General features: G+C 44.6%; 1 long non-coding RNA gene across 10 annotated transcripts in view; it reads left to right on the top strand.

Moving 5' to 3' along the window:
• Positions 1 to 21,682, top strand: part of LOC132668748 (uncharacterized) — a 99,579-nt gene that overhangs the window by 17,812 nt on the left and 60,085 nt on the right. The window lies entirely within an intron of this gene.

Genomic DNA, 21,682 nt, shown 5'->3' with positions numbered 1-21,682 from the left:
TATATCATTTATATGTACAAGATCATCAGTCACAAACTGTGAACCTATCATTTTGACATAAAAGATCTATCCTTAAATCTCCTCAAACCTCTAGCATATAATTTGAGGAAATTGGCTAGTTTAAAGTCTGGGCTTCTGACTTCTGGGGGATGAAATGCAAAAATGGAGAAAGCTTAAATTGTACAAATTTGATTTTAAAGTCACAGTTTAACTGAGCCAGTGATAAAAGATGATGCAGATCTTTAAGTGTCCACAGAAATAGATAATTTTGTTAATTATCATCTGGTCAGGTTGGGATCTCATGGCCAACAAACACAGTATGTTATAAAGAGAAATATTTGCCAAAATAGCTTGACTCCTTCAAGCACATGTTACCCCAAATATATTTTCCTTGTAATTTTGTATTATCAAGACAAAGAAATGCATGCCTTCGATAATATTGCAGTTTGCTCAAATACCATACAGCATGCCTCAATTTGTATTAAAAAAATTTTTTTTTATCAACTGGGGTGAATATGGCAGAAAACCCATAAATATAAGGATTAAGGCTGCATGAAATTTGAGTTCATTCAAATGACAAACCCTAAGTAAAACCCGGATGAACTTACCAAATTTCATTTGCTATCCACCTGAAACTATAAATCCTCTTCTGGCATTTGAGAGTAGAAAGGAGGTTCACCTAAAATTCAAACCAGGTTTTCCTGAACCTGACCCAGACTCACTAACTTTAGGTACACTGGGGTTCTGTTGTGGGTTCACAGTGAAACTTTCATCCCGCTTTAGCTAATGATGAACAGATGATGCACTGGGGAAGAGAACCAGAAGATGGTTTTGACGTTGCTGTTTGTCTCTCTCTTTTTTTTTTTTCTTCACATTTCCTGTAAATTTCAGAAGTGGGGAAGAATAGCATTTGAAGCAAACTTTCAATGTGTGTGGAAAGATGACCGCGTATGAGAGACAGAGGAAGGACTGACAGTGAAACGTACATAGGATTGTTTGAAAAGGAGGATCCAGATGGAATATCGTTCACCAACATTTCTTGAGTGCTTGCTATAATCAGGCACCGGTCGAAGCACTTTATGTAGGGTGATCCAACACGGTTTGCCATCACAGTACCGGACAAACACTATTATCTCCATTTTGTTGATAAGAAAGAGCAGGCACGGGGAAGTTACGTAACTCGCCCAAGGTTACATTGTTCCGAAAGGGGATTTGAACCCCAGAACGTCTGGTCCTGGGATCTCTGCGCTTCAGCACCTCCTGACCCCACAGAGGGAATACAATTATGGTGTTGTTTGGAAAACAAACCGCCACAGACTAGGAATGAGAGAGAGAGATCTTTCTGTTTTTATTTTTAGTTTTAAAATTTTTAAATGCTTATTTTTATTCTGAGAGAGAGAGTGAGAAGGAGCAAGGGCAAGTAAGGGAGGGTCAGAGAGAGAGGGAGAGAGAGAGAATCCCAAGAAGGCTCCACGCTGTCAGTGCAGAGTCTGATGCGGGGCTCGAACTCACGAACCCGTGAGATCATGGCCGGAGATGAAATCAAGAGTTGGATGCTCAACCGACTGAATCAGCCAGGCGCCCCATTTTCCTGTTCTTAAACTACTGAGAACGGTAGTAAATTTAATGGGAAAAGCCAAAGGAGAGAAAGCTCGCTCTTGTCTAACCTTATCCCAGAAGTGGGAAGGGAGTTGACATCCCAAATCTCCCATAAGCCTTTGCTGAGCTTGCACTTGGAATGCTACATATGTAGAATACCTTAATGCTAAGGTGATAGAGATAAATGGAGTGGAATTTAGAAAAAGTACAAGAACGACCCAGTGAGAGATTGGGGAAGAAAGATGAAAACAAACAAACAAAAAAACTAACTAAGTCAAACTTGGAGAAGCATCAGTTAATGTAGAACTCAACAGGATTCTAGACACATTTACAGGAGAAAGGAAGGGCCTAAAAATGTCATGAAGGAGATTGGAAATCGGTAAAACAGCAAGTCTGCGAGAAAAGCAAATTAAGGGAATTCAGATTTGTGTCAATGTCTTGCCGGGTCCATAATGCAAGCTCTGTTTTCTTGGAATACTGAAGCCCGAGCTAGAGATTTCACAGGAAAGACAGATTTTCTTCCCCGCCTTGTGTTGTTGAGGCTTAAAGATAGGCTAAAACACTATGGCTTAAAAACCGTGCCTGGGTAGCTCAGTGGGTTAATCGTCTCACTCTTTTTTTTTTTTTTTAATTTTTTTTTTCAACGTTTTTTATTTATTTTTGGGACAGAGAGAGACAGAGCATGAACGGGGGAGGGGCAGAGAGAGAGGGAGACACAGAATCGGAAACAGGCTCCAGGCTCCGAGCCATCAGCCCAGAGCCCGACGCGGGGCTCGAACTCACGGACCGCGAGATCGTGACCTGGCTGAAGTCGGACGCTTAACCGACTGCGCCACCCAGGCGCCCCTCGTCTCGCTCTTGATGTGGGCTCAGGTCATGACCTTGCGCTTTGGTGAGTTCAAGCCCCGTGTCGGGCTCTGAGCTGCCCCAAAGCCTGCTTGGGATTCTCCCTCTCTCTCTTCCCCTGCCCCACTTGCACCGTCTCTGTGTCTCTCAAAATACATTTTAAAAACTTAAAAAAAAAAAACAACAACCCCACAATTGCTTTGTAGGTGGCAGGCCTCCATAACTTTTATATTCACCTTCTCATTTCATTCTTGTGATGGGTTTGCGAGCTATTTATCACCCGCTTTATAGATCTGACAACCGAGGCTCAGAGAAGTTCTGTTACCTGCCTGGGCTCACACAGCCTGCAGTCCCCCTGAGTGTTCCAAAGCCCGGTCTCTTCTCAGAACACCCCACTGGCTTCTCTCACACAGCCTTCCTAGGGCTTTGCCCAGAAAATGATGTCATAAAACCACTGGTTTTCGGCCAAATTCATTACGGTGCATTACCCTCAAGGAACGTCCCGATAAGAACACATTATGCCAGAGTGAGACATGGGCCGGCTCCTGAATTCTGGCTGGCATCCTCTGAGAGGTGGCCCTGTCTGCTCAGCTCTTGCAGGAGCTTGTGCATGTTAAGTAAACACACCGAAGTCGGTTCGGGTGTGGGAGCAAGTGATAGATGAATGAACATTTGAAAACGGAGTGGAACTCTCGAAGCAGGCCCAAGCCTCCTGTGTTTACAGGCCCCCGAATGGAATCACCTGGCTGTTTATAGGAGTGTTAGCGCTGATGAGAAGACAGCTCACGCTCCAAACTTTTCCCTGCCAAAGGAGAAAAGTTCCAGGTTCTGTAAAAAAGTATGGAGAGCATCGGATCTGAAAAGTGGCAACAGCATTTGGGACCAATTACCCAGATTAAGAGGCAACAATGCTCTGTTTACGTTTTGTAGCCAAGACCCCGTTGGCTTTGGCCCACAGACTGGAGATTGAAAATTATAGCAATTTTGGCCTAACTTGACTTCTCTTTTGACCCGTGTGTCTCAGCGTAGGAAAAAGCAGAGAGAAGAGGTTTGTTGAGGGGCGCCTGCGGGGGGGGGGGGGGGGGGGGGGCTCAGTCGGTTAAGCGTCTGACTTCGGCCCAGGTCATGATCTCACGGTTCGTGGGTTCGAGCCCCGCCTCGGGCTCTGGGCTGATGGCTCAGCATCTGGATCTTGCTTCGGATTCTGTGTCTCCGTCTCCCTCTCCCCCTCCCCTGCTCATGCCTCCCCCCCCCCCCACCAAAAGAAATAAACATTAAAATAAAATTAAAGAAAAGCCTTGTTGCTGTTGGCTGTAAAGTGGATGGGGAATGGAGTATTGTCTTCTAGGTAAGACATTGAACACGTACATCCCTGCATGTGAAAGCATGGGTTCTTTTATCACCGGATCCTCTTATCCAGACGAGGGTCCGACCGGGTATGATGTGTCAGGATCTGGTTTTTCAGCTTGCTACTCCTCCAAAATCATTTTTGCAGAGGAAGTTAAAAAAATAAAAGCTCTCTGACGTCCTTTGCCTGATTCCCACAGCACTCCGGTTTAGCCCCGTTTGCCAACGTACTGAGGATTAATCAGTAACAAATGATAGAGTGTGAAATCATGCCATGAGCCTGCACTGCTGAGCATAGTCAGACATAGATAGTGGCCAAGCCATGGCGGGCAACAAAGAGGCACCGTGTGGTCCCCAACTCAGAAGCTGGTAGGGATTTGAATCATTTGGGCTTGAGACTCAGTTTGCTCCCTTTCCAAAGGAGGACCAGTTCCCACTTTGCGCAAACGCGATCGATGATTCCAGAAGTTTTTTGAAAATTTTCGTCCTTCTTTTAACATAATCCTGATGTTAAGGGCTTGACCTTGCCGGGGGAAGGGAACCACAAAGGTCAAACAGCAAGGAGGAGAAATGGGGGGCACAGGCCTGCCAAACGCAGCGGTGTGGAAAAGACAAGCCGTTATTTTGCCGATAGCCGTAATGCGTATGTGCTCAGAGATTTATGATCTAACCGCTCTCAGTACCACATTTAGACCATTGGAAATGTCCCAGGCAGGGACTGAGCTCTTCTTTTCAAAGTTCTATAGGGAGGGGGAGCACCTGGGTGGCTCAGTGGGTTAAGCGTCCAAGGTCAGCTCAGGTCACGATCTCTCCGTTCGTGGGTTCGAGCCCCGCGTCGGGCTCTGTGCTGACAGCTCGGAGCCTGGAGCCTGCTTCGGATTCTGTGTCTCCCTCTCTCTCAGCCTCTCCCTTGCTTGCACTCTGTCTCTCTCTCAAAAATAAATAAACATTACAAAAAATTTCAAACTAGCATTAAAAATGAAAGTACTATGGGTTGGATAGTTATTTAGATGAAAACGTGATTGACGTGGTGGTCGTGGAGTGTTACGGGAATCTTGGTGTCCAAAGCATTTTCCTCACTCAAGAATCAAGTGTCCACTTAGTGGAGGCTGTCTTCGGAGGCAACTCCTATTTGGTGCCCTTTCAGTCCCCTCCCATGTCAACCATATTTTTCTGATAAAAACTGATCAACAAACAACAGGGATTTTCCTGACCCTGGTTTATCTCAATAATTTACCACTTTCTGCAGTGTCAGAGCCTCCTGACACATACAATTAACTCACAAATTAACTGAGAAATGATAGTAAGCTCTCAGCTAAATGATCTAGTGGCCACGGGGGACCAGACCAATTTTCTAGAATAAGGTTAGGGCTAAGTTGCTCTGGAACAATGCTAAGGTTGGTTGTGTAGAAATAGTTACTCAAGTGTGAGCAGGAATCTAGGTATGAAAGGGGAGATTTTATCTGTCCCTGATTCCATTGGTTACTCAGTCCTGCGATATTTCTTCATCTATAAAGCAGGGGTAACTGGTTTTAAAAAAATGCTTTGGAATTCAAGGCTTTGTAATGGAATCAAGAAGTCATGGCGTCTTTTCCTTTGAAGGAAGCTTGGAGGACACCGGTCCAACTTTTCGCCGAGGCCAGAGGTCTGGAGATGGGCAGATGGTCAGGCTGACATAAAGGTGTGATGGTCTGGGCGAAGGCTGCCAGACTGGTCAAGGCCAGCCACCCAGGAGATGGGAGGGGCAGGGTTGACTCTCTCCAAGGCTACCGCTGTTGGGAGCTTTGTTTTTAGAAATTTTTGTTCCTTCTATGGAAGCAAAAATTCATGTCTCTGGAGTATCTTTCTGCTGGGTTGGATTCTGTCTTCAGAAGCTATACAACTTGACCTCGTTCCTCTATCATATGACAGACCCTCAAACACTTGAAGACAACTTGCCCTTTCCCCACCCTCTCAAAACCACCACTGAAAAAAAAAATGTTTATTTATGTATTTTGACAGAGAGAGAGAGAGAGAGAGCATGCGAGTGAAGGAGAGGGGCAGAGAGTGAGGGAGACAGAATTTCGAGCAGTCTCCATGCTCAGCAAGGAGGCTGATGTGGGGCTCAATCCCACGACCGTGAGATCATAACCGGGGCCAAAATCTGGAGTTGGGTGATTCACAGACTGAGTCACCCAGGTACCCCACCGCTTTTGTTTTATTGGCGAAATTCTCTCCTTCCCACATATGACCCGGACTCGGAGGTTTGGTCTTCTTCGGTTGGCTTTGGTTTGCCAGATTCTCTTAAGTGTCCGGAAACAAATAAAATACTTAGACATCTCGCGACCAGCGCCGTCCACTAGGTCCTGTGACTGGCTTTACACAGAGCCGTGAGCCAGGGAGGAGCCCCCATCCCAGGAGTCAGATCTCAGCCATCTAGGGCTTGTACAGGGGATTTATTGCATTTAAGAACGTCTCATGTTTATCCCCATTAAATTGCATTTTGACTTGGCTTTTTGGTAGCTTACAGAGTCTGTCTCTCTCATCTTCTGTGCCTTTACAAATTGACTCCCACTTTTATTTTTTTTTTGAGTTAGCTCCACCCCCAACGTGGGGCTTGAGCTCACAACCCCAAGATTTAGAGTCGCATGCTCTACCAAACGAGCCAGCCAAAGTGCTCCTCTTTTACAAAGCATTGCCCAGGTATTGATGTAAATATTGCAGAATCCTGGGTTTCTGGAGTTACGAGGATCTTTGATGCCCCTGGTAATTATACTGAAGAGAGTTACAGGTTTATTTCTTCCATAGGCTCATAAGCAGTGATTAATGGTAGGGTCTCTGGAAGTAGATTTGCCTGGGTTTAAATCCTGAGTCTCCTGATACACCAGATGTGTGACCTGGGGCATGTGGCTTTAACCTGTCTGTGCCTCAGTTTCCTCATCTGTAAATGGAGATGATAATGTAACTATCACCGATGGTAAAGCGAAAGGCACCTAACATGCACTATTTATTGTGTAAAGAAAGTAAATCAAGACAAGATCCCTAAGGACGGGGACCACGTATAGCTGTATCTCCAGAGACTTGTACTGTGCCTGGAATATATTTGGGGCTAATGTATTGGGTAAATGGACAACAGAGGTGCCGCAGCGTTTTAGACACTGATGCAAGCAGGGAGTATAATCAACGCGATGGCCTCTAACGCTAACAGATTTTCAGTGTTACTATAAGAAAGATCTTGACGCGGGAAACAGGTTGGATAAGCGCATTCAACCTCAGACCATCATCATGGTGGTGATTTTGCTGCTAATTTTTCCGTGAAGGATCATCCATGTCACTGTTGTCTTTATTGATGTTAATCTGTTATGCCTCCATTTAGCATGGAAGGCCAGAAAAGTCACATACGCACTTAGATCCAGTCCCCGGTCTCAACTCAGGCAAAAAAAAAAAAAAAAAAAAAAAAAAAAAAAAAAAAAGAAAGGCTCTGCTTAATTTGCTTGTACCAAGCTGAGAGGAGACACTGTCTATTTTTAGCGCAGGAAGGAGCTCAACCAAAGAATGCTAGCGTCCCTTGGTCAGATCCGCACGTGGTTTCAACTTTTGCAGAGTCCTCGGCATTGGGCAGACTCATTCAGAACTCCATGCTAAAATAAATGAAATGTTTTTAGACATCATCCATGGCCTGGAAGTTTCTGCATTCCCCTACCTCTCCACTAACACCGAAACGAAAGTGCCAACCAACATCAGGGTGGGTCTTGGTTTACGGGCACAGCGACAGAACGCTCCCCTGGGTTCAGCTTCGGTATATGACATCAGGTCCTACTTGGATGGCGAATTGAAATCGTTCAGAGACACCTTCCTCCCCGCCACCCCCCCCCCCCCCCCGTAATTCCCTTTGAACTTCCATCCATGCTAATTTAAACAGGGTCAGTGTTTTCCTCCTTCTATATGACGACAGTGGAGCTCAAAGCATAAAATTCGCCAGTGTTTTCTCCTTTGTATGTGTTCAATAGGTACCCCCGAAGCAATTACCTTCTGGGAGACGTGGGAGGAGCCACTCTGTGGGAGCAGGGGCCACCGGTAATATGATACGCAGTTGTTGTGTGTCTAAAGTGCTAATACTCTTGACAGCAACCATCCTGGAGGGGTGTAGCAAGTCATTTGAAATTTGTACACAGACTGCCCTCTCCATTACGCCTCGCCCATATCATCCCCATAATCTCCCAAGGCAGATATGCTATTACACTCAGCGGGCCAAAGTCGGCCTGTGCTTACATACACACAACTCCCACTGACTCTGCCACCGATAGCACTTCAATGGCACTTGTCAGCGGCATAAAATTTAGCCCGGGACAGCCGCAGCCACGGCGGGCGCAGCTACACAGAGAGAGACCTGGCCGTGTATGAGAAAAGGCCGAGGAAGAACAAAAAAGCTGCCGGTTTTCATAAGAAATCTTAGCCCCGGAGCATTCAGAACTGTAGCCCGACAAGCACCACCCTCTCCTCGTCCTACAGCCTGCCGAGCCCAGGCTGGGAGTCGGAGGAAGCTAACTCAGAGTGGGCATAAAAAAACAAAAACACACAAAAACAACAACAACAAAAAAAAAAAACAAAAGAAAAGACTTCGAAGCAAAACAAAACCTAAAAAAAAAAAAAAAACGCACAAAAGATCTGCTACAGGGCAGACGTTTGCATCCAACCTTATTATGCGAGGGAAGAATTCCCCATAGACGGTCCTCAGAACATTTATTTATCAAAACGTAAAGGAACACCTTGGAACCAATGACCCTCTTTAATACAGAGTACTTAAAATACCTAAAGCAAGGGCACAAAGATGCCCAGGTTTTGAAATTTACCAGTTTGTCCACTCGAGTCCCACAGGGTCATGGGTGTTCTTTTTTTTTTTTTTAACGTTTATTTATTTTTGAGACAAAGAGAGACACAGCACGAACAGGGGAGGGTCAGAGAGAGAGGGAGACACAGAATCTGAAACAGGCTCCAGGCTCGGAGCTGTCAGCACAGAGCCCGACGCGGGGCTCGAACTCACGGACGGCGAGATCATGACCTGAGCCGAAGTCGGACATGTAACCGACTGAGCCACCCAGGCGCCCCGGTCATGGGTATTCTGATATAGGAACAGACGTGTTGTCATGCTCCCATGAGAATTACCGTGTTAGCCCTTTCATGATGCTGTCCACCATGGTATCTACAGTGATTCTCGGGGACCTCTTTCTTGCTCTTCCAGACGTGCCCACATCACCCCTTAGAAACCATCATGTGTCACTGACCTCAAGCCCAGAATGCGGTCAACTCCAGGATTTCGTTTCTACCCTGAGTACCTGCCACTGTCAACGAGGATGTCGGCTACCCCCAATCGTTGAAAAGGCTGGAGTTTGGCGAGGAGAGCCTCGGCTCGAGTCCCTGCTCCGTGTCGCCCTGAGTGTGCGTCTGGGGTATGTTGCTTGACCTCTCTAAACCCCAGTCTTCTCATCTGCCTCCTGAGGTGACTCATATCTTCTTCATTGTGGTGCTGTGTAGACAACACCAGAAAAGGTTATGCGGAAGCACTCAGCACAACATAAAAGTTCCACTGAATGAATGGATGCAGCTGTCACACTGTATGGCACAAAGTAGGCACTCGGTCAACTCCTCCTCTTCCTCCTCCTCCTTTTTCCTCTTTTTCCCCACCACGGTCTAATAATAATTTAACGCTCACGCAAGCCTATGTATGTTAAGAAAAATACTGCCTTTAAAGAAAATAACTTAAATAGAATTCCATGAATGACAAATGGCCATACATGTACCAGGACACATTTAAAGCCATGCTCCTCCTTTGATGGTTGTTAGAGGGCAGATGAGAATGATCTATTTAAAAGGAAAAGGAAAAAATAAAAAGGGACCGAACTAGACATTCAGTCAAGCGCGATTAATGACTACTTCCAGTGGCTATTTTAGCTGAGTATAGGAGCCTTGCCTCTCTATCAATGTGCAGTGGTGAAGGGAGACCATTTTAAGAAGTTGAACGTTGAATGCGTGATTCATTCAAAGGGCACAGAGATTTTCTTCCTTAGTTTGGGAAAGACCAAACGTCGGGCGCAATCCTACTAATGCTATAAAAGTGGTATGCTTCCTGATAATGAATTTGGACATAGAAAACTATCTTTCTCCGGAATAAATTTCGCTTCTCTGTCATTTCTTCATTTTTCGGTTCTCATTTCTTCAAGATGAGGACCCTCGTTGGGAGTGGAATTAATCACGTGTTAAAAAATTGCATCACTGTAAAAGACTTTCACTTATTCGAGAAAAGGTAGTCTAGGTCATATTCAAACACTACTGTGTTCTCGAACAGGAAGAAGTGCAATAGGTTAATTTGAAAAGTATGAATAATTCAATGCAGAACCACGCATTTCTTTTTACGTATTTTCCCATATCAAGCTGTTGCTTTGTCATTGTTAAGCAAACTCCCCGTTGGTACATGTGACTTCCTGAGGTCCCTGACAGGAGATGCGATATTGTGTTTATTAGAATACAGTAACCACTGAAGTTCAATACATGTGGAAAGACGTTTGTACACGCGCGTGTGCGTGTGTTCGTGTGTGCGTGTGTGTGTGCGGGACCTGACTCTTTTCAGTTCACAGAGTAATCTTCTATGGTTTGAAGTTGTAGCTAGGAAATGTTGACAGTGAAAAAAATTGGAACAGGATTTGGACAAAGACCAGAGGATTTGTAGGGCACGTGGCCAAAAATTCGGTAAGTCAGGACGACCCTGCAGCCACTCCTACCTGTGTAATAACATCAGCAAAAATCAAACAGCAAAACTAAAAATAAATATAAGTTTAGGTAGTACATTATGATCTAAACAGAAAATAAAATTGATACACACACTCCAAATATACACAATCAACTCTGTAAATGCTCTTTGTCTCATCAAATGTAACAGGGGTGCCTGGGTGGCTCAGTTGGTTCCGCGTCCGACTTTGGCTCAGGTCATGATCCCACGGTTCGTGGGTTCAAGCCCGGCGTCGGGCTCTGTGCTGACGGCTCAGAGCCTGAAGTCTGCTTGGGGTTCTGTGTGTCCCTCTCTCTCTGCCCCTACCCACCCACCTCCCCCACTGCCCTGCCTGTGCTCGATCTCTCTTTCAAGAATAAATATTTAAAAAACAATTTTAAAAAGACAATAGAAAAATAATAAAATTCAAAGCTGCCTTGTGCCTTTCAACTTCATTTCCTTTTATGTAGGGCTGACCGTGGCGGCCTCTCGCGTCTATCTAGTTTTGTGTCTGGGAATCTCGTTGAATAGACTTCAGTTTCGCAAAACAAGGTGGCCCTCGTGGCTCGTCCACATTTTGTCTCAATCTTGCACTCAGCGAGGCGTGGCAGATCGTGGTATCGCATCGGCCCGTCTGGAATCCATTTAGGACACTATGCATTTCCGCAAAAATTAAATTCCCCGTGAAAACTTAACAGGACCAACAAGAGCATCAGAAAAGCGCTTTTGGGAAAAGCGCCAGAAGTTGAGCGAAAAGGAAGGCAGAATCCTTTCTATCAGGGAGAAAGGGAAGAGGGTCAGACAGACCAGCGCAGGGAAAAGCAGGGCAGGAGGAGAGACACGAAGGAGAGAAGGGAGCTAAATTAGAACGAGAGGCTATGTTTATTAATAACCTTGCTGACCCACGGGCCCCTGACGCGAAATACACTGAGTATTGTTGGGACACTCTGCTCTGTTACTCGCGGGAGGAGCAAATGAAACAGTGTCAGAAATTGCACGCTGTCTGAGAACAGATTTAAAAAGATCCACCACAAACAAACAAACACACCAGCCGGAATAAGGTGAAGCCACAGGACTCACACGCTTGAGCAGGCTGCAGACCAGGTCCCGCTTTATTCTCCTGCAGCATCTTGACGTGAGGCTTCCACGATTCCGGCCGACTAGACTGGAAAACACACAAGAAAAAAATGTTACCGCCTCCATTGCAAAAATAATGCAAGTCCGTTGTAGAACCTTTGGAAATTATGGAAACACAGGTAGAAGTAAAATGAAAATGACCTATGGACCCATCGCTTGAGTAAAATCGTTGCCAACGCTTTGGTATGTTTTTTTTTTTCTTTTAGCATTTTTTTTTTTTTTTTGGTTTTATTTTTAATTTTGAGACCTGGGGAAGGTCGGGGGGTGGGGGGCGGACAGGGGATCTGAGGCAGGCTCCGCGCTGATGTTGGGGCTCGATCGAGCTCACGAATCTCGAGATCGTGACCCCAGCCGATCAAGTCCGGAGCTCAACCATCTGAGCCACCCAGGTGCCCCCATACTTTTCTAATCTTCTAACTCTACTTTTTTACGTGCATGCATGTGTATGTTTGAACAGCAAGATTGACTCCTTGCTATCATCCGTTAGTTTGTCATCTGGCTTTCCCATCGGACAAGTCACAGTATTTGCTCATGTGGTTAAAACCATTGTAAAACATGACTTTTAGGTTGGCGCCCTGTTTCCTCATTTGTAGGTATCGTGACTCAATTGACCTCCTGTTAGATATTCATATTGTTTATCACTTTTTGCTTTTATAAAATCTTTGTATACATCTCCATTTCCTTTAGAAATGACTGTAGGCAAAATTCCTGGGTCGAAGCCTTTTTTTTTTTTTTTTTTGGACTAAGATTTGCAGAGCCCAAAGTATTTATGCCAATTTATATTCCCACCTGCAGTGAACGAGAATGCAGAATTCACCAACCATCATTAAGTCTCCCCAAACTAAGATAAGAAATTTAGAATCCAATTATGGTTTGTATTTCTTTGATTATTTGTGATGCTAACTTTCTTCATGTTTCTTGGCTGCTTGGCTTGTTTTGTGTGTATGTGATTTGTCTGTCATTTCCACTTTTACGTATTTAAAAATTTATGAAATTGAGTTTCTGTTAAATTGGAAACCTTCTTCGCATGGCTTATTAACTCTTTCACTATCAGGCACTGCAAACATTTTATCCGTTTTATCATTTGATTTTTAATTGTTAATGGATTCTTAAGGTGTGCGTTTATAAATCCAAGTACATAAATATTTTTCTTTGTTCTTCCTTCCTCTGCTTTTATGTTCAGAAAGACCTTGCACATCCCAGGGTCAGAGAGATATTAATCTACATTTTCTACTGGTATTTTTGTGGCTCTTTTTATTTTTTTAACGTTTATTTATTTTTGAGACAGAGAGAGACAGAGCATGAACGGGGGAGGGGCAGAGAGAGAGGGAGACACAGAACGGGAAGCAGGCTCCAGGCTCCGAGCCATCAGCCCAGAGCCTGACGTGGGGCTCGAACTCACGGACCGCAAGATCGTGACCTGAGCTGAAGTCGGATGCTTAACCGACTGAGCCACCCAGGCGCCCCTCTTTTTATTTTTTTAAAAAAAGTGTTTAAATCTCTCAGTTGTTGGAATTTATTTTGGTCTGTGTGGTAAGAATCTAGGTACTGAAACCTCATTTGCTTACTGATCTAAATCTTGAATGCTATTGGGTCTTTTTCTGTATTTTTTAAATTTTATTGCATTATCTGTATGCCTCCACTACTTCGGCCAAAACTCTCCCTTTTTCTGATTGCAATTTAAGAGTATTTCATAGAGACGCCTGGGTGGCTCAGTCAGTTAAGCATCCCACTTCGTCTTGGGTCATGATTTCACGGTTCGAGCCCCGTGTCGGGCTCTGTGCTGACAGCTCGGAACCTGGAGCCTGCTTCGGATTCTGTGTCTCCCTCTCTCTCGGCCCCTCCCCTGCTCGCACACTGTCTCTCTCTCTCAAAAATAAACATTAAAAAAAGAATATGCTTTCATGTCCAGCAATACAAATTTGTCATCCCTACAATTAATTTCTGGGTTATGCCCCCCTCTTTGTTATTCCGCACGAACTCATCCAGTTCAAAATGTGAGCGCAAGTTACGCATTAATGTGTGGGGACTTGAAGTCTTTAATTCTGAGTTTTCTCATCTACCATTTATCTTTTCCTCCGGATTCCTGCCAAGTTGTAGCTTCCATGTGTAACTTCTCACTACAGTCTCAAGTTTATTCAGTGTTGTTATGAATACAATTTCTCTATTAAATTTCACCACTGCAGAGGAACGTTACTTACATATTTTTATTTGCTATTTGCCACTTCACTGCTTAAATTTTTTTTTTTGAGAGACAGAGAGAGAGCAGGGGAGGGCAGAGAGAGGGAGACACCGAATCCGAAGCAGGCTCTGCACAATCAGTGCCAAGTCCGATGTGGGGCTTGAACCCACAAACTGTGACATCATGACCTGAGCTGAAGTCGGATGCTTAACCGACTGCGCCACCCAGGTGCCCCAGCCACTCTTCTGTTTTTTATTTAGAGAGTTTGCCAATTGATTCTTTAAAAAAAAAAAAAAATTAATGTTTATTCATTGTTGAAAGACGGAGAGAGACAGAGCACAAGCAGGGGTGGGGTGGACAGAGAGGGGGACACAGAACCCAAAGCAGGCTCCAGGCCCTGAGCTATCAGCACAGACCCCAACGCGGGGCTCGGACTCACGAACCACAAGATCATGACTTGAGCCGAAGTCAGCCGCTCAACCGACTGAGCCACCCAGGTTCCCCCGCTAATCGATTCTTTTGGAGCATATAGGTAACTATTATCTGCAAATAGAGCTAATTTTGCTCTCTTCCAACAAATTATGTCATTTTTTCATTTTTTCCTGTCGTATTGCAAATGATTAGAACTTTCAGATTATTTAAAAACATTCTTTATTTGAAATGCCTCTGATATTTGACTATTAAATGTGATGGCTTGAATACATGGCAGTTTTGAAGAACTCTGGCTTTTGGAAAGTGCTTTTGGCTTCAAATGGCAATCCCCCTCGTCAGCCTTCTGTTCACTGGTCCCCTTGGATGACTCCCATCCCTCCCTGCCCAGCACTGAACAAGTCTTACCCTTTTCGTACGCAAAGACTTTCTCTATACAGACAACCTCATCACTTACCTCCTGAAATTTCTTTTCTAAAAACCCACATTCCTCTGGGGGAGATCAATTCTCAGACCACCACACTCATGGCAAACCTGAACTGCTATCGTTTTGCTTAGCACAGCATATGAGACGGCCAGGCTATTTTCCGCCACCTTCAAAGTTAGCGTCTTGTGGAAGATTTTTTTTTTTTTTTTAATGGTTGCATTTTGAGAAAACGCTCCACTGTTGTCTCACGTAGGAACCGTTTCATTTGCGTTTGCTGACTTTTTTTCCCGGCAAAAAGTAACAATGACCTGGGATTTTGCGGCTGCTGTGCGAGGAGGGTTGGTTCCACGGGGGAGACTGGGAAGAAGAGTGAGAGCAACGGTTACTCATAGTTGGGGTCACCTATGTGGCGAGAGAAGGGTTGAGTGCTTTGGAGAGGGTCGGGCCCGACAGCCTTGGGAAGCTGAACGCATGGTCTCCGTATTATTCTGAGACCGCATTTCTGCGATTCTAAATTGGGGGTCATTACCGGTAAAACGTTAGGACGACAGACAATGTGTGTAAAGCATCTGGACACTTGGTACCTACCAGGCACTTACGGAGACAAAGTGTAAGCTTCTGGGCACGTTTGAAGGCAGGGGCACAGGCCATGTTATAGCTAACAAAATGGAAAGAAAAGGCCTTTCTCTGCTACACAGAGTTAATTGCAAGCACGCTCGAGGATTTCAGGGTTTAGCTGACAGGCAGTGCTGTGCACCGGGTGGGTTCTTGGGGTTTCCAGTCCCTGCTTTCCTCTTCTCCTCTGCCTGGGTTGGCCCTTTCCATGGAGGCCAGACATCACTGGACCCCACCTGCCGTCCCCGCCTGATCGAGCATGAGCTCTGAATGTTTAGATTTTGAGTGCCTCTGAGCGGGACAGGAAGGGCTCCTCATTTCGATATGAGGGCAAAATAGTCGTTGTGGCCAGGTGCCTGGCATTTAAGAACGTCCTTGTTAGCCCGCCTTAATTTTTCCAGTTTGTTGGCCTGGAAAGCACCCTGATCAGTATCAAACTGAGGTCTTAACAAGGCGGAATGAAGTTTCTCTTCGATGTTTCCCCAAGTGAAGGTAACAATCTGGACTTTTTTTTTTTTTTTTTTTTTTTTTTTTGGTTGCTTGGTGGGAGGTTTCTGTATTATTATTGTTTAAAGTCAATTATCCTTTACTCCGTGTTCTTTTTCTGTTGTTTATTTTATCTGTCCTTCTCTCCCAGAGGGGCAGAATTAAGGCCCCCATTTGGTTTTTATTAGCGTAATCATTTAATAGCTCTTCTATAATGCTTTACTTATTGTGTTAATTTTCTGTAGTTATGTCCAGAGGCAGCTTCCTGGAAGACCACATTAAAAAAAAAAAAAAAAAGATAGAAGTTCTAACTTATTTCTTCTTTAATGGGTCCGGATAGCATTTATAGCGTCAGCTAAGATTATTGAACACTGTTGATTTACAAGATTATTGGAAATATATATAAACTGCCGTGACTATTTTAAATAGGTCTATGGTAATGCTAACAATTCCATTAGTATGGTACCGGTGCAAACACTACCCTTAGTGTTTCTGTTGATCTGGCTCATCACACCAGTCCTTTGGATTTATCTAGAAGGGATTAGAGGAATGGGTGTATGCCGTTCCCATGCATACCGTGAAAGTCACTATAGTTCTACTGCACAGGTTTTAGCTAAACTCTGGGTCCCAGGGACCACTGTCCAATTGCTGGTGGGATTTTATTTATTTATTTATAATTTTTAAAATATTTATTTATAATAAAATATATATTTTTTTAAAGTTTATTTATTTATTTTGAGAGAGAGAGAGAGTGAACAAGTAGAGGAGGGACAGAGACAGAGGTAGAAAGAGAGAGAGAGAGAGAGAGAGAGAGAGAGAGAGAGAGAGAGAATCCCAAGCAGGCTCCACATGGGGCTCGAACTCACGAACTGTAAGATCATGACCTGAGCCAAAACCAAGAGTCAGGTGCTTAACCGACTGCGCCACCCAAGTGCTCCCCATTTTTTTTCAGTCTGTGTATTTATTTTGAGAGAGAGAGAACAAGCCGGGGAGGGGCAGAGAGAAGGAGAGACAGAATCTCAAGCAGGCAATGCACAATCAGTTCAGAGCCCGAGGTGGGGCTCGAACTCAGGAACTGTGAGATCATGCCCTGAGCCAAGATGAACAGGCCAATGCTTGCTTACCTGACTGCGCCTCCAGGCACCCCGCTGGTGGGGATTGTAATGGGAATATCCTACATGGTCTTTTGTATTCATAGAGAAGTCCTCAAATTAAAATGGAGCTTCAGGGCACAGCATAGGCACAGGTAACAAAGACGATGTTTATGATAAATGTGATAGGTTGAGCCCCCATGTTAGGTTGAATGTATGAACGAAATGAATGTCCTGAAGCAAAGCGAATGTGACTTTAGTGATCGGCATCGTGGGTTCTAGACCTGCCTCTGACACCATCCGGCCCTCCACCTGCCTGGGACATGAACTGACTCTAAGGCCTCTCAGGGTCACAGTTTCCTCCCCTATAAAACAAGAAGTCAGGATGAAAGTTCTAAGGTTCCTCCCAGCTTTCACCCCGTGTGCAACGTGCAGTCAGTAGGAGCTCTGTGCATGAGCTCAGCGAGGAGGGATCATTAGCGGGTGATCGAATCAGTATTAGAATGCTTTGCATGGTTTATCGAGTCTCTGGAGACGAACACAGCACTTGGCACAAAATAGGGGCCCATCAATGCTTTTATAATAAATCCATTTTCATGGCGATGCCTGTGTAAAATCCCAGTTTTGAGAACCGTTTCTTGGTCTGGCACAATGGCTGGGAGTGGACGTGGGAACAGCACCGGAAGGAAAGTCACAGGGTCCCGCTGTGTGAGCCTGGGCAAGTCACTTTCTCTCCTTGGGTCTTTCCCCTTTCGTTTGTCCAATAAAGGGGTTGGAGAAGAATCACCAAGGTAGCTTCTAACCTTGCAAGAATTGGCTGCTATGTAAAGCAAACGAGAAGGTTCAGATGTTCCCCCAACAGCCAGTGCCCAGAGCAGTTGAAGTGTATTAGCTGTGATTTAATGCTCCTGGGAAGCAGGACACGGGTTTGCTACGGGGCTGGGCTGGGAAGGACGGGACAGAAAGGAGATCTGTGTGCTAAGCGTTGGCTGAAATTTTATGCAAAGAAGGAAATGAGGTCTCCTGTAATTGCCTGTTTCTGAGCTACAGAATGTATCAAATGCTGTGTTTAAAACGGTGGATGCCTAGTTGTTAGCACAGCGAACCACCTGTTTTGTCTGTCTCTATACCCAGCCAGTGGTGGTGATGTTTGAGAACTTTCCTTTCAGGCAGTTCCATCAAAGAGGGGCAGTGGAAGGCGACCCAGCAAAGTCACGACTGAGCATATTTGAAAAGAACAGGGAAGAAGCCCATATACATTTCAATGGAAGTATTTTTAAGGCATTTCAAGGAGGTGTCTGAGAAATAATTATGAAGTTTAAAAAGAAAGAATCTTAACTTTGATCTGATTTTCTTCTGTGAAGCAATTAGGCTCATCATTTTTCAAGTGCTAAGTTGAAAATTCTAACGGCTGGACCCAAACCCTTTCATTTGCATCTCGTGGGACTTCTATAATTCCAAAAAAAAAAAAGAAGTTAAAAAATGTATTAAGGTGATTTTGCAGAGGGATTAATGCATAAAGCATTTTGCTGGTCAGCACTCATCAAGCCCACAGCATCACAGAATAGTGGAGATTAAGAGCTAGATTGAAATTGCGTGAGAGTCCAATTAATAGCACAGAATTAAGAAACCTGTAAAGTTGATTTGACGGAGGGAAGAACACTGTCAAGGTGTGATCTGAATTTTCCCTTGCAGGGAATATATCCTACCTGAATTTTAGTATTCACGGGACTAGCTCTCAAATTAAAATGGAGCTTCAAAGCTGAGCCAAAGGACAAACTAACTGACCTGAAGAATAGCAAAGGAGAAACTTACTATAAAAAAAAGTAATAGATTGAATCCCAATGTTAGGTTGCACTTCTCCTAAATTTTTTGAACATGAAATCCCTCATACTTCTTATACTAAGTGCTAGGCTATCAGTTCTCTCTCTCTCTCTCTCTCTCTCTCTCTCTGTTTTAAGTTTTTTAATTTATTTTGAGAGACAAAGGGAGAGAGTGAGCAGGGGAGCGGCAGAGGGAGGGAGAGACAAAATCCCAAGCTGTCGGCACAGGGCTCGAACTCACAGATGGAGATCATGACCTGAGCCCAGATCGACTCAGATGCTTAACCAACTGAGCCACCCACATGCCCCAAGACTGTTAGTTACTTGATGGGAGAAAATGGATATTCATTTTTGCTTTCCCAATGCCTGGCACATGGTTCTTAGCACGATATTAGATTTTTATTAAATGTTTATGAAGTAGCAGCATCAAAATATTTTCTTAAAATTTTTTTTTTTTAATTTATTTTTGAGAGAGAGTCAAAGCAGTCCGCCAGCCGACACGGGGCTCGAACTCACGAACTGTGAGATCATGACCTGAGCCGAAGTCAGCCTCTCAACTGTCTGAGCCACCCAGGTGCCCCCAAATACTTTGTTAATTAAACAAAAAGATGTCATGCCATCTCCCCCCCCCCCCCCCAGTTACTAGATCAATTAACCAGAGTTTGTCTAAATTTTAAAAATCGGAAGACTTGAACTTCACAAAAACAATATGGATTTCTGGATTCTTTTGACAGTTCTGAGGGTGTGGCACTATTTGTTCCACAGTTATATATGGTGACAATTAGCTGGGACCCAAGAGCAGGTGCCCCCATTAGACCGGGCTCCTTCCTATTGCCACTTAAACATTTGACTCTAGGATGACTTCACTTTCTTACCTACCAGGCTGGTCCATGGGATAGACACTCAGATAAGGGGAGGATATTTGGTATGTGTTATATTTTTTCCCTTTTTTTAAAAGTTCATTTATTTATTTTGAGAGAGAGAGAGAGAGAGAGAGAGAGAGAGAGAGAGAGCACACATGAGCTGGGGAAGGGCAGAGAGAGAGGGGGAGAGAGAAAATCGCACACGGGGCTCTAACGCATGAAACCTCGAGATCATGACCTGGGCTGAAATCAAGAGTCGGACGCTTACCCGACTGAGCCACCCAGGCGCCCCTGGTATGTGTTCTATTGATGTCAGATGTGAATGAGTTAAAGCTCTAACCTTGAGCTTAATGGTTTTCTCCAGCCCGAGACTGGAGACTCTTACGTACTGTGCTTGGAGGGATTTTGTAGTGGGCACATTCCTATGACTTGAATATACCCCCATGGGAATAGAGCAGAATTGGAGCTCTAAATAACCCTAATGATATCGGGTAGGAGCCCATCAGGGAATTGTTCAAGTTTGTCAGAGCATATTAAAATACAATACATTCACATCATCAAAAAGGATACATCAGTCCACCTGTCTCTACATTCCTTTCTGGTATTAAATTTGTCCAGGGACTTTTCAAAATTACACCTACCTCTACTCCCTCCCTTAGTGAATAGACATGTGGAGAGCAAACCAGAATAATGCACATTGGTGAAAAGTCCTATAATTGAAATCATTATTGCTTAAGACACCATTGCTTTAATCAGCCCTATCATAAATCAATGCTTCTCGCAAGTGAAGGTTTGAAATAAAGTGCTCTTAAACAGATTGGGTCTCTTAAAAGGCATGATGCAATTGGGAAGCCCCTGAAAATGGATAAAAAAGTGGTTTCTGAATAGATGCGCTGGTTCTAGCATTTTATCTTCCACTTAATTTTTAAAAATATTACCTGGTCCTTTCTTAGAAATTACATAGTGGAGGCCTGTAATGGCCAGGCCTTTAACCCATTAAAAAAATTTACTCCCAGGAACAGTTAATATTTGACGTTTAATTGCTTTTCCTTGTTGGAGAGGAAAATCTGTTTCTTTCCTTCCTTTCTTGATTGACTTTTCAAAAATCACCTTGTGAGCTATAAAAATGGAGAGGAGTAATTGATTTTCAAAAACTCAAGTGCACGCACCTGTATTTGCATATGCGTCATGCGTGCGTGTGTGTGTGTGTGTGTGTGTGTGTGTGTGTGTGGACATAACAACCTCTGTGTACCAGGAACAGGGACTTCCCCCACAATAACTGTGCAAGGCGGGTGTTACTATTTCCCGTTAACGTGGAGGCAGCGGAGGCTCAGACCGGTTCACTGCTCGCGTTGGGTCACACGGGTAGTAAGCGATAGGAGGCTGAGTCTTTATTTCTCCAACCCTGGGGCCTGCTTGTAGGGGGGTTTCATACCCAGCCGTGCAGGCATCCATGGAACCAGGCAAAAAGGCCATGCCGATGATCCCCATCATTGGAGTAACTAGTCTTCACTAGCCTGTTTAACTAACGCCAGGTTCTGGAATTTAGCAAAGGGTGCCACGCGCCATCCAGAAGCGTCGAAAGAGTCCAGCTGTGACGTGTGCCCTACGCCATTGTGACGGAGCCAGGAGAAGTGGCTGAACGCTCCTCATAAGAGATAGCAACCCAGGAGAGATTTCTCCTTGGAGTTTTATGGGGATGAGCGGGGATCAGATGTCCCCTCATTAGAAAAATGCCCATGCAGGCTTCAGATGAAATTTTGGGGCTCCTCAGGACTGGTTTCAAGAGGAAGAAGGGGTCACCAGGACGTTGGTGTGGAAAGGGTGAGGAGAAGCCTCTGTCTGGTTGCTTGCGTTAGAAAATTTCCATTTCGACCTTGTCAAGCCCTCACCTTTCACGTGTGCTAAACTCACTAGCGAAGGCCAAAGGTTCTCTTTCTCTCTTGTTTTCTTCCCACAAAACCAGGTATTATTTAGGTCTCTTGCAAAGCTGCACAGACCAACTGTCCCTCCTCAGATTATGCCTTCCAGAGCTCAGGCGATATGTCTCCTTGGGTTACACCTTCCATGTTTTGTGGTCAGATGTGGGCTG

This window comes from Panthera onca, chromosome B3 (genome assembly GCF_046562875.1).
Source record: "Panthera onca isolate mPanOnc1 chromosome B3, mPanOnc1 haplotype 2, whole genome shotgun sequence".
Classification (NCBI taxonomy): domain Eukaryota; kingdom Metazoa; phylum Chordata; class Mammalia; order Carnivora; family Felidae; genus Panthera; species Panthera onca.
This window is presented reverse-complemented; position numbering and strand designations above follow the sequence as displayed.